We start from the raw sequence: 13,024 nt of genomic DNA, 5'->3' as shown, positions 1-13,024 counted from the left end.
GAGTAGTTCCATGAGCATCCCTGGATCACACAATTAGTGATTTGATCTGAGGTCATCTTGACTCCAAAGTCAACATTCCATTCATTCTTGCTACCTGATCCCATATTAGGATCCAGCCATAGAAACCCCTCCTATCAGTGATGTTCTCCCATCCGTACCCCTAAGATACAGGGACCCAAGGCAAAACACAGTGTTTATATGTAAATAAATGTCTGTTCTAGTCAGAATACTCCAACAACAACTAAAAATGTAAGAGAACTTACACCTCTTGATTTTACCACCAAAAAAAAAAATCCAAGGCATGAAATAACTAGGGTTTAACACAGAAACTGAACACAACTTGGTAGATAAGGGGAGTCTGGATTATAGTTTTTCTCTCCCAAAATAATAAATAATAAGATAATAATACTTTACCTTTCTGGACCTCTGTTTCCTCAGCTATAAACTGAAAGAATTAAGCTAGATTTGTTTTGTTTTCTTCCAGCTGTAGCTAGAGCACTGTCAGGATGGCAAAGTACTTTACCAAGAATATATCATTTGAAGCTCACAATAATGCAAAAAGGTGGCTACTGTTATTTCCCATTTTACAGATGAGAAAACTGATCAAAAAGATGTTACATAAATATCTGAAAACTATTCTCTAAAATTATAATTCTAGGTTTCCCTTATAGGAAATAATGAAGTGTTTTCACACACACACACACACACAAATAGTGAAATGACATAGAGGAATAAAAGCTCTCTCAAAAAGAATGGCACTTTCTTGAACATATCTCATACCCTGGATTAAAAAAAATACACTTCAAAAAAGACACAGACATACAGGTTTAAAAAGAGGAAGGAGTTCAGTAAGAAATACAAATAATTAATTAGAAGACATTTACTGATACTCATTTTATGGATAAGGAAACTGAGGTCCAGAGGGGTTGGTTAAGTGATTTATCCTGCATAACACAGAAAACAACAAGAAGTATTTACTAGAGATAAAGTAGGATATCAGATTCTAGAGGCAAAAAATTAATAGTCATCCTTACCCTCATGGAGGTTACATTCTACTGAGGGGAATTTCAAATGTTAACAGATAAATGTTGTTCTTATTGTTTAGTTGTGTCCCATCCTTCACGACCTCTATTTGGGATTTTTCTTGGCAAAGATACTGGACTAGTTTTGGTATTTCCTTCTCCAGCTTATTTTACAGATGAGGAAACTGAAACCAATAGATTAAGGGATTTTCCCAGTGTCTGAGGTCAGATTTCAATTCAGATTTCCTAGACTCTGGGCCCAGTACTGTATCCATTGCCACATTTTACTGCCATTAGGTAAAAAGATACAAGATAATTTCAGAAGATGCAGAACACTAATAACCAAGGGAGTTGGGTAAGACTTCCTCAGCAGGCGGCACTTGAATTAAGGCTTAAAAGAAGGTAAGATTCCAAGTAGCAGATGGGGATAGGGCTTCTGTTCCAGGCATGAAGGTGGAAGAATGAATACCAAATGTGGAGAACAGCACACAGGCTGGTTCAGCTGGAACAAGAAGTGCATGAAGGAGCATAATGTGAAATAAGTATGGAAAGAGATGTTTGAGTCAGATAATGAAAGTCTTGAATATCAAGCCCAGGTATTTGCCTTTTATCCCAGAGGTAGTAAGCAGCAGAGATTCAGACCCAGGTGAATCCTCTATCTCTGAATTTAGCTTTTTTTTTCCCCGACTCCTACAAGATGCTGCTGCCTAGAATGAGGTTTACAAGAGGACACAGATACAATGGTTCTTTTGTGTTGTTTGGCTTTTACCAGGGGTCGCTTTGCGTTCAGTTTCCACCTCTCACTGATTTCTGATCCTTTCCTAAGAAATCCCTCTTCAAGAAAAGATTGATGCTTCAGTGAGAATTCAAATTAGCTGACTTCTAAACTCCTTCCAAATCTCAGAAGATTCTTAGGGTTAGAGCTACTACTGCCACTAAAAGTCTGAAATGTTTTAGATCCAGACCAGTGATTTCATTAACAGTGTGGAAATTCCCTCTACTGATGTATCTCAGGCTTGGATAGGTGCCTGGGGAACCAAAAGATTAACTGATTTTATCAGAGTTCCAAGATCAATGTTTATCAGAGGTAGCCTTGAACTCAGGTCTTCCTGACACTGAAGTCAGCCTTATGTCTACTAAATCACTTTGCATCTTGAAACTAAAAATATCCTAGAGTCTTTTTGTAGGATTGTACTCAGATAATTCATGGTGTCATTGTTTTAGGACTGGAAGAAAAGTCAGAAATCACCTGATCTAATTCCTCTTTTTTTAATTTTGGGGACATTGTGGCAGAGAGGTAAATGATTTCCTTGACTAAGGAAGGAAAGAAACATTTATCCAGTGCTTAACAAGTACTTATCCTGTACTCCTTCTGCCTCTTTTTCAGCCTGTACTTCTGTGTACTTTCTGTATCTGCACTATACTAAATGCTTTATATATATTATTTCTTTTGATCCTTACAACAGCCCTGGAAGGGAATATGCTATTATGATCCCTATTTTACAATCAAGGAAACTGAGATAGACAGAGGTTAAATGACTTTCCCAGAATAACATATCTAATAAGTGTCTAATGCAGGATTTCCAAGTCAGCCACTCTATTCATTTTGATACTATAAGGCAGACAATTTGGTGACATAGTGGATGGAGAGCTGGCCTGGAGTCAGCAAGATCTGAATTGAAATCTGGCCTTAGACACTTACTATCAGCACTTTTCTTTCAATTTCTACATCTGTTGAAATAAAACACTGTAACTCTACCTCATAGGGTTGTTGTGAGAATAAAATAATATACAAAAAAGCATTTTGCAAATTTTAAAGGCCTATATTAGTGCTAGGTAATTGGAGTAAGTAAGAGGGCCAGGATTCAAACTCAGGTTCTTGAAACCCAAATTCAATGAATTTATTTTCCCTCACTACATGAGGCATTGCCTCTTGAGATGAGTACCATAAAGGAACACAGCTTTACTGTAGTATCTACTTTTATGCATTCATTGAGATGGAATGAAGAGAGATGAGAAGATTGAAATGTTGTTCAGTTGTTTTTCAATTGAGTACAACTATTCATGATCTTTTTTGGAGTATTCTTGGGAACCATGTTGGAGTGGTTTTGCCATTTCCTTCTCTACCTCATCTTACAGAGGAGGAAACTGAGGCAAACAGGGTTAAGTAACTTGCTCAGGATTACACAGCCAGGAAGTATCTGAGGTCAGATTTGAACTCAGGAAGTTGAATATTCCTGACTCCAGGTCCAACAGTCTATCCATTGCACTATCTATATTAGGCTGTAATCAAAACCCAACCATCATAAGAAATGGTGATCTCTCCCTCTTCTCAATGATATCTCCCTCTTCAAATTCATAGCCACACAAGAAAGTATACACTCACTAAGGACAGAAGTTCATTTTCTGTTTCTATGTCCAAGGTCTTGCTTTTTTTTGTTAAAGAATCTGTGATTTCCCTGGCATAGGAAACTCCTAAAGAGGAAACTCTACACCAAAGCAGATCAGCAGTTGCCGTGCACCTTGGAGTCTTAGAGGTGCTGGCAGCATCGGGAAGTTAAGTGATTTACCCAGGATTATTCCACAGCATGAGTTGGAGATAATACTTGAACCTAAGTTTTACTGATTCCAAGTCTTTCTTTGCACTAGGTATGCTGCCTCTGGTGACAGAAGCTTAATAAATATATTTTAGATTAGACGGGATTGGAATGGTTGTATTTGTTTCAGGACTTTTGAGTTGTCATCTGTAAAATTGAAATTCAAATCAAGAATTAATTCCCTGCCTCTCCCTCCCTTCCTCTCTCTCTGTCTCTCTGTCTCTCTGTCTTTGTCTTTCTCTCTCTCTGTTTCTCTCTGTCTTTGTGTCTGTCTCTCTCTCTCTGTCTGTCTCTGTCTCTATATGTTTCTCTTTCTGTCTCTCCCTCCTCTCTCTATCTCAGTTTCTGTCTCTATCTCTGTCTTTGTCTCTCTCTGTCTCTCTGTCTCTGTCTGTCTCTGTTTTTGTGTCTGTCTGTCTGTCTGTATGTCTCTCTGTGTGTCTCTCTCGGTCTCTGTCTCTCTGTCTGTCTCTGTCCCTCTGTCTCTCTCGTTTGAATTAAGAGATATTTCATTTGACTTTAACATGCCAAGGAGGTGCCAATCCAGAACAGCAGCACTAGCTGCAACCACCAAGGGAAAATCAAGTGGTCATGATTGATGAGCTCATCGGAAAACTGGAAAGTAGGAGAGCTCCTCCTCGAGAAGTTGGAGGCATATTTCGCCAGAGACAACGACCAGCTCAGGGAGCCTCTCCTTCATATGTTCTTCCTCTAGCCTTCCAGGTGGGCTAGGACCCAGGCATGAGGCGGCAGGAGGCAGAAGAAGCAGGCGGTCATGGCAAAGGTCTTGTCCACCATGCTCAGCTCCTCTCGGGGCAGCCGTGCCCTCAGGGGCGCTGGGGGCACACGCCTAGGCGGCTCAGCAGCCGGGGAGCCAGCGTGGGCCGTGGCAACGTCTGGAAGAGCACAGGGACTAGATCCTGACGGGGAGCGCCTTGAGGTTTAATTCTCAAAAATATTTAGGAATGAGAAAGCTGCTAGGTGGTATAGTAAGGAGAGTGCTTGGCCTGGAGTTAGGAAGTCCCGAGTTAAAATCTGGCTTCGGACACTTACTAGCTGTATGACCCAGGGAAGTCATGCATCTACTATTTAAGAAGGAAATGGGAAACCACTCCAGTATCTTTGCCAAGAAAATCCCATGGGCAGTACTGGTGTGATTATGGTCCTTGGGGTCACGAAGAATCAGGCACAATTCAACAGCAACAACAGTATAACCGTGATATTTTTCTACATCATAAATACTGAAATGATTATTTCTCTCTTGCATTTAATAATTAATTATTGGACCTATAGGATATGGACCAGCATATTTTCCCTTTTCTACTTCCTCATCCAGAAATCAACCAGTGTGAGCAACTTTGGGCAATGACTTACCCAGGCTAAGATCTAATCAAAGAGAAATCAAAGAGATCAAATCAAAGAGAAAAGAAATTGTAAGTTTACTCAAATCAGGTCTGGGAAAATGTGGTTACTGCCTTTTCAGATGAGTGATATGGAAATTTATAAGTCTTCTGGACCAAGATTTGGGTGTTCAGTGTAATGTTCCTCAAGAGGTCATGGAATAAACCCACCTATCATTATAATTTTTATTTATTCTCTCATTAATTGTTAATCAATCAGAGTTGATTGCTACCCTCAGGAATACCCACTCTTCCAAAGGCATATATAAATTGTGAGGACACCACAATAATTGATTTTTGCCATTCAAGAGTGTCACTGACCAATTTATTAATAAAATGCTAGCATTATTAATAAAATGATTAATTACCTAGAAACTATGTCTTCTGAACTTTTTAAGTCACAATATTCAATAAAATAATTTGTGTTGACTCAAATGTATAAGAATTACACGCCATTCTTCAAGTGATAGTCAGTTTATTAACTTTATTTTTATTAAATTATTATTAAATATTATTTATATTTATTAAAAATTTATTTTAAGTTTTCAAATGAAGAAATTAAAATCATTTCTAGTCATATAAAAAATGCTCTAAATCACTATTAATCAGAGAAATGCAAATTAAGATAACTGAGATACCACTACATACCTGTCAAGTTGGCAAAGATGATAGAAAAAGATAATGATGAATATTGGAGGGGATGTGGGAAAACTGGGACACTAATACATTGTTATTGGAGTTTGTGAACTGATCCAACTATTCTGGAGAGAAATTTGGAATTATGTCCAAAGGGCTATCAAAATGTGCATACTCTTCGATCCAGCAGTGTCTCTACTGGGTCTGTAACTCAAAGAGATCATAAAAAAAGGAAAAAGGACCTATGTGTGCAAAAATGTTTTTAGCAGCCCTTTTGGTAGGGGCAAGGAACTGGAAAATAAGTGGATGCCCATCAGTTGGCAAATAGCTGAATAAGAATTATGGTATTTGAGTGTTATGGAATATTATTGTTCTATAAGAAATTATCAGCAGGATGATTTCAGAGAGACCTGGAGAGATTTACATGAACTAATGCAAAGTGAAGTGAATAGAACCAAGAGAACATTGTACATGGCAACAGCAAGATTATATGATGATCAATTCTGATGGACATCACTCTTTTCGATTGCAAGGTGATTCAGATCAGTTCCAATGAACTTGTAATGGAGAAAGCCATCTGCACTCAAGAGAGGACTATGGGGACTGAGTGTGGAGTACGTAGTATTTTCACTTTTTTGTTGCTTGAATTTCATTTTTTCTCATTTTTTTCCTTTTTGATATGATTCTTCTTGTGCAGCGTGATATTTGTGGAAATATGTATAGAAGAATTGCACATGTTTAACATATAATGAATTATTTGCCGTCTGGGGTGGGGGTGGCAGAAAGGGAGGGTAAAAAACTTGGAACACAAGGTTTTGTAAGGATTATTGTTGAAAATTACACTGTGTATATGTTTTGAAAATAAAAAGCTTTAAAAAATTAAAATAAAAAGATAACACATGATACCTATTGGAAAATGTGGTAAGGACTTATCTTTATATATTATGAGAAATAATAGCACCTGAAATCTCTATTATCAGGGGACACAGATCCAGAAGTAAGGCATTCAATGGCATTGGTCAACAAACATATCAAGTCCCTTTTACAAACAAGTGCTAAGAAGGGAAACAAAAAGAAACATTACCATTTGGTTCCTGCCCTGAAGTAGATCATAATCTACTTAGGGAAACTAGATGCAAATATACAAAAAGTTAAGCAATGACTTAAGTTATAAGGAAATATATGATAAATCACCAATTGAGTGTGGTCTAGAGGAGTAGTTCTCAAAGTGTTCACCAGAGAATCCTGGGAAGGTTTCTCAAACCCTTTCAAAGGATCTACAAATTCAGAATTAGTTTTTATTTCTAATGTGGAAAATATGTATAAATATGACCTACATAAACAAAAACTCTTTGGACAGATCCTCAATGATTTTTAATAGTAGAAAGAGATGTTGAGAACAAATTAGAGAACCACTAATCTGGATAAGTGAGAAAACCAGTTGTAGTAATCAGAGAGCTGGTCTCCTAGCCAGAAAGATATGGATTTAGTTACTGTCTCTGACACATGTTAATTGTATGACCCTGAGTAACTCACTTAACTCCACCCTCTCCCAGTTCCTCCTTCAGAACTTTCTTTGATAAGCCTTCAGACTATGTCTTAGACTTATATCACACTGGGCTCCCCTCTCCAAAACAGTGACAGCCTCTTCCAGAGCAGCAATGCCTTCCCTTCAATACTTCTCTTGCCGCTGTTCAACTCTTTAATAATGATCTAAACATAGCCAGGGTTTCCCACTCTATCCACCCACTACCACCATCAGCCTTGGAACCATGTAGCATTACCAAAGCAATACTGCCAAGACTGTTCAGATTGGGCTCTGAATGGCAAAAGTCAATCTCCTCCTCTAAAGCCCTTTCTATACCAAAGTACTCCTCCCTAACCCATATGCATTATCCTCCTTATTATAAGTTTCTTGAAGTCAAAGACTGTCTTTGCTTTGATATGTGTATCCCCAGAATGTTTGACACATCCAAAGTGCTTAATAAGTACTTTATCATTCATTCATTTACACTTGAGCTCTTGGTGCTCTAGCAAACTATCCAAAACCATAAATTGCAGTTCCTTCTACCCTCCATTAAGGAAGAGGGAAAGACTTAGTATTATAGAACACCTGAAGAGTACTAACCAAATATGAATGCCATATGAGTACTATCTCAGTTGATCCTCATAACAACCCCATGAGGTAAGTGATGTTATTATCCCCATTTTGAAACGGAGAAAACTAAAGCACATGGAGGTTAAATGACTAGGACAGGCTCACACAGAGAGTGTCAAAAGCTGCATTTGAACGCAAGTTTTCTAGGTCCAGCACTCTTTCCACTATACCATTGGTACGAGTTGACTCATGGGGATTCTCTGTATCAATCATCTATATCTTATTCAGTGGTTTCATATTTGAATTCCACAGACAATAGCCATTCCTGAGTGTGGTCCAAACCAGATAAAAAGGTAATTGGAAAATGTTTGACAAAATTAATAGAAATGAAATGCAATATAATGTTAATTTGTGGTTTTCTAAGTTAGTATGCAGCTCCAAAGGGATCCATTTCTATTTCAGTTTGACATGAATGCATAAACAATAAGTACTATGAATTCAAAGAAAAAAATAGATTGCTGTGGGCTGAAACAATCTGGAAAGGTTTCATGGAGTTCAATTCTTGAGCTGGGCCTTGAAGAACAGGAACTTTGGCTGAATAGATCTGGGGGAGGAAGGGAGGGAGAGAATTTCTGGTAAACAGAATATTATTAGGAAAGACTCAGTTCAAAAAAGAGGCTAAACAGAATTTGAGTCAGGTATGCCTATGGATCTTGGCAAGAATCAAAGGAAACACTTCATCAACCATTTTTTTTTCCTTATCTGTCATTCTTGAAACAAATGACCTTATAATCTACTAGTTTACACAGACAAAGGACTTTGAATTCCATTTATAATGTTATCTGAGTTCCTGTGAATCTTTAATAGGTCAATTAAATAGTCCTTAATTTTTGGTATTTGTCTGCAGGATAGTAAATGTATTGTGTTCCATATGCAGAGCTGATCCAGTCATTATAACATATGCTTTCAATTTTTTTTCCAGTAGTGATATCTTACATTGAGCCATCCGCACCCTTATCCTTAATTCTGATACATAGCAGCAGTCACATAGAAGGTGTCCAATAGGAATTAGAGCTTATAACAATGTGAAATATTTTTCTGTTATTAGCATATACAAAAATAAAATTCCAGCCTTGGATGGTTCTTGAATATGTGTGCTAAAGGCTAAAAAGAGTTTTTTGAAGAATGAAAAGCATCAAACAAGATCTTTAAGTAATATATCTATGATTGTTTTTGGCTGTTTGAAAAAACATATCTAATGGGCATTCTATGGAAATCCCCTCTGACACTATTTTCAAAATGTTTTTTTAAAGCCAAAACAAGGTATTTATAAGTCTCTTCCCTTCCTCCTTTTAACACTCTGATTTCTTCCCTCTTGGAACACTTCCAAGAATAAAAAATAATGTTTTTACATTGCTGAATTAAATTCCACCCTTGTCCTTCAACTGGGAAGCAAGATGCCTTGATTCTTCAATTTCTTATTGAAAAAAGCCATGATGTTCTGCACTTCATTATCCCCTGAAGATATTTGGTATCAGGCTGATTGCTGTATAAAAAGATATAGTTACCGTCAGGCCTAATCCTCCAGAACTGGATTATATTAAATGCATGGCTTTCTCTTCAGTTTCCTCTAATTTCCTCCATTCAACCACCTTTGACTATATTCCAATTTCCACCAAATGCTGCTGAAGTTGTCTCAGCTATTTTCCTTAGATTACACAATTTTCCAGGAAACTCACAAGTTGATCTTCTTAACAATTTATCCATTTCTTTTCTGAAGAGGGATATTATTTTCCATCTCCAAGGAGTTAGCTTTGTGATAGTCTCTCTTTCCATTTCAGAAAGAGGCATTAGCTAGTTTTCTGTTGAATTAAAAGCTTTCCTGGGTGCTGCTCTGATCCTTACTGAGGCAAAATATTATGTTTAACTCCATAACCAGAAATTGTGAAGAAAAATTTGTACTTTTTACATGATATCTTAGCCTAATTGGGAAGAACCTTTAATTATTGAAAAAAAAAAGTCTCACAAAAACTATTTATTTTCTCTAAGGAAAAACTTGAATCTTTCTGACTTAAGTGACTCTGTTAGCAGAATATTTCAGTTTAGTTAACACCATGAAAAGCTATTTTAAATGTCACTTGCCATGTGATTCAAGTGCCATGCTCCAAATTGTTGTACAGCATTGATACTTCCTATGCTTTTCATCAAATTTAAAAAGAATAGGGGCAGCCAGATGTCAGAGAGGATAGAGCATCAAGCTTGAAGTTAGGAGGACCTGAGTTCAAATCCATTTTCATACACTTGACATTTACTAGCTATGTGACCCTGAGCAAGTCACTTTACCCCAATTAGCACCCAAAAATAAAAAATAAATTCAGATAGAATAACCCTTTGAACAGTTTACAATGCTACTCTTTTAAGTTAAGTTTTAAATTTAGTTTTCACATAGAAAAATGTTGAGATAAATAAACAGATACTATTTTTAATTATATGTGTAAGTCAGGATATCCTAAGAAAGCCAGAGGAGATTGGTGATTTTTTTAAGTAGGAGGAAAGAAATCACAAAAAAAAAAAAAACTTATATTGAGCAATGTTTAAAGAATAAGCTAAAAGAAACAGCATCTGGAAAAAGTCCTGCATTAGCAATTAGCAGATTTGGGTTCAAATTCCATCTCAATTGCTTATTATTTATTTGTCCTCAGAGAAGTAATTTTTTTTTTGAGGCTAGGTTCCTTGTCTGTAAAATGGATGCCAAAGAGTGCTGTAGGAATGGATTAGATGATTTCTAAATCTCTTCTGGTTATAAATCTATGATGGTATGATTTTGTTGGGAACCCAGCACTCTCTCATTACTTGACAGAAAACAGGTCTGAAAGACAGAAGACCCATTTTCCAATCCTAGTTCTGCCCCTGATTTGAATGTGGTCAACCATGTAATGCCACTCTTCTAGTCCCTAGTTCCTTCATCTGTAAAATAGAATTATAATATCTTCCCTACTTCTCTTACATTGTTGTTGTAAAAATAAAGTCATCTAAGTCACCCAAGTGGATAGAGCTCAGGACTTGGAGTCACAAAGACCAGAGAAGACCTGTTTCATACACCTAATACCTATGTGACTTTGAACAAAGCACTTAAACTTTCTTAACCTCAGTTTTCTTATCTATATAATGATAATTAATAATAGTTAACACTTACATAGCATCTACTATGTGCTATTCTCTATGTTAAGCCCTGTATTATTTCATTTAATCATCATAACCACCATGGAAGGTATGTGCTATTATTATCCCCATTTTACAAATGAGAAAAATGAAGCAAACAGAAATAATTGACTTGCCCAGGGCAAAAATATGTATAATAATATCACCTATTTTGTGGGGTTATTATAAGGATTAAATGAGAATAAATGTGTAAAGGGTTTTACAAATACTTAAAGTATTATATAAATGATAGTTTACTCTTATCAACATTAAAAACAAAATCAGATTTTATATGTGAAATTTTGCTCCTTGACCTCCCTAAGGGCTAAAGAAAATACACTAGGAGGGGTGGAGCCAAAATAGCAGAGTAAAGGTAGGGATTCACCTGAACTCTCCCTCAAATCCCTCCAGATATCTTTTTAAAATAACTAAGCAAATTCTAGAACAGTGTAACCCATAAAAAGATGGAGTGAAACAATTTAATTTTCCAGCTCAAGACAACTTAGAAGATCAGAAGGAAAAGTCTATCACACCCAGTTAGATCATTGTTCAGCGCAAACTGCACCAGCACAACCACAGTCCCAAAAAACAGGAACAGGCTTTAGGAGCCAGTAAATCAGTAGCAGCAACTGCTTCTGGAGCTCTCAGCTCACAGACAGTAAGGAAGGCAGGTAGAACAACTGGTCAGAAAGATATCACAGGGATCTCTTTGCTTGCACTGAGGCAGGATTCTGTTGTTTTGCTCAGACTCCAATCTGGGTTGCAATCCTGGGTGGCAGTCCCAGGGTAAGGAAAAGATCTAATACACCAAAGCTTACAACCACAGTGGAGGAAGGACCCTTCTCACAGTTCCAGGGCAGAAAATAGAGCTTGTGATTACTAACAGAGCAGGAGAGTAGTAAACTCTTCTACTTAGATCATATCACCTTGGAACAACTAAAAACTTACAGGTTCCTAGAAGTATCTCTGAAAACAGCTTCATAAAATTTCTGAAGCTTGAGACAATACACCTTTCATCCTGGGAAGCAGAACCCTACTTTAACAAAGAGTTAAAAGTCAAGAAATAGGCTGACAAAATGAGGAAACAGAAAAAAATAATGATCATAGAAAGATACTGTGATAATAAGGAAGACAGAAACACACTCAGAAGAAGATACCAAAGACAAAGTTTATACATCCCAAGCCTCCAAGAAAAATAGAAATTGTCTCAGGCCATGGAAAAGCTCAAAAGGGATTTTGAAAATCAAGTTAGAGAGGTAAAGGAAAAATTGGGAAGAAAAATGAGAGTGATACAAGAAAATCATGAAAAAGGAGTCAAACCCTTAAAAAGTAGAACTGGACAAATGGAAAAGAAGGTACAAAAGCTCACTGAAAAAATCATTCCTTAAAAATAAGAACTGGAAAAATGAAAGCTAATGAGTTTATGAGAATCAAGAAACAATAAAACAAAAACAAAAGAATGAGAATAGGGGAAAAAAATAAAATATTTCACTGGAAAACAAATTACCTGAAAAATAGATCCAGGAGAGATAATTTAAAAATTATTGGACTACCTGAAAGTCATGATCCAAAAAAAAAAAAAGCAACAAAGCCTAAACATCATCTTTCAAGAAATTATCAAGGAAAATTATATCCTAAACCTAGAAGGTAAAATAGAAATTGAAAGGAAGCACAATCACCTCCTGAAAGAGATACAAAAAATGAAAACTCCCACAAACATTACAGCCAAATGCTAGAGCTCCCAGGTCTAAGAAGAATATTGCAATTGTATTGCAATAAAATAAAAAATAAAAAAGCAAACAATTCAAGGATCATAGAGAGGACAAGACAGGATAAAGGATAACAGGGCTTTAAATATGATATTCCGGAAGACAAAGGAGCTAAGATTATAACCAAGAGTCACCTACCCAGCATAACTGAGTCTAATTCTTGGGGCATGGATGAAATGAAATAAAGGACTTTCATGCATTCTTGATTACAAGACCAGAGCTGAAAAGAAAAGTTGACTTTCAAATACAAGATTCTAGAGAAGCTTAAAAAGGTAAATAGGGAAAGGAAACCATAAGGGAT

Source organism: Sarcophilus harrisii, chromosome 1, assembly GCF_902635505.1.
Source record: "Sarcophilus harrisii chromosome 1, mSarHar1.11, whole genome shotgun sequence".
In the NCBI taxonomy this organism is placed as follows: domain Eukaryota; kingdom Metazoa; phylum Chordata; class Mammalia; order Dasyuromorphia; family Dasyuridae; genus Sarcophilus; species Sarcophilus harrisii.
This window is presented reverse-complemented; position numbering follows the sequence as displayed.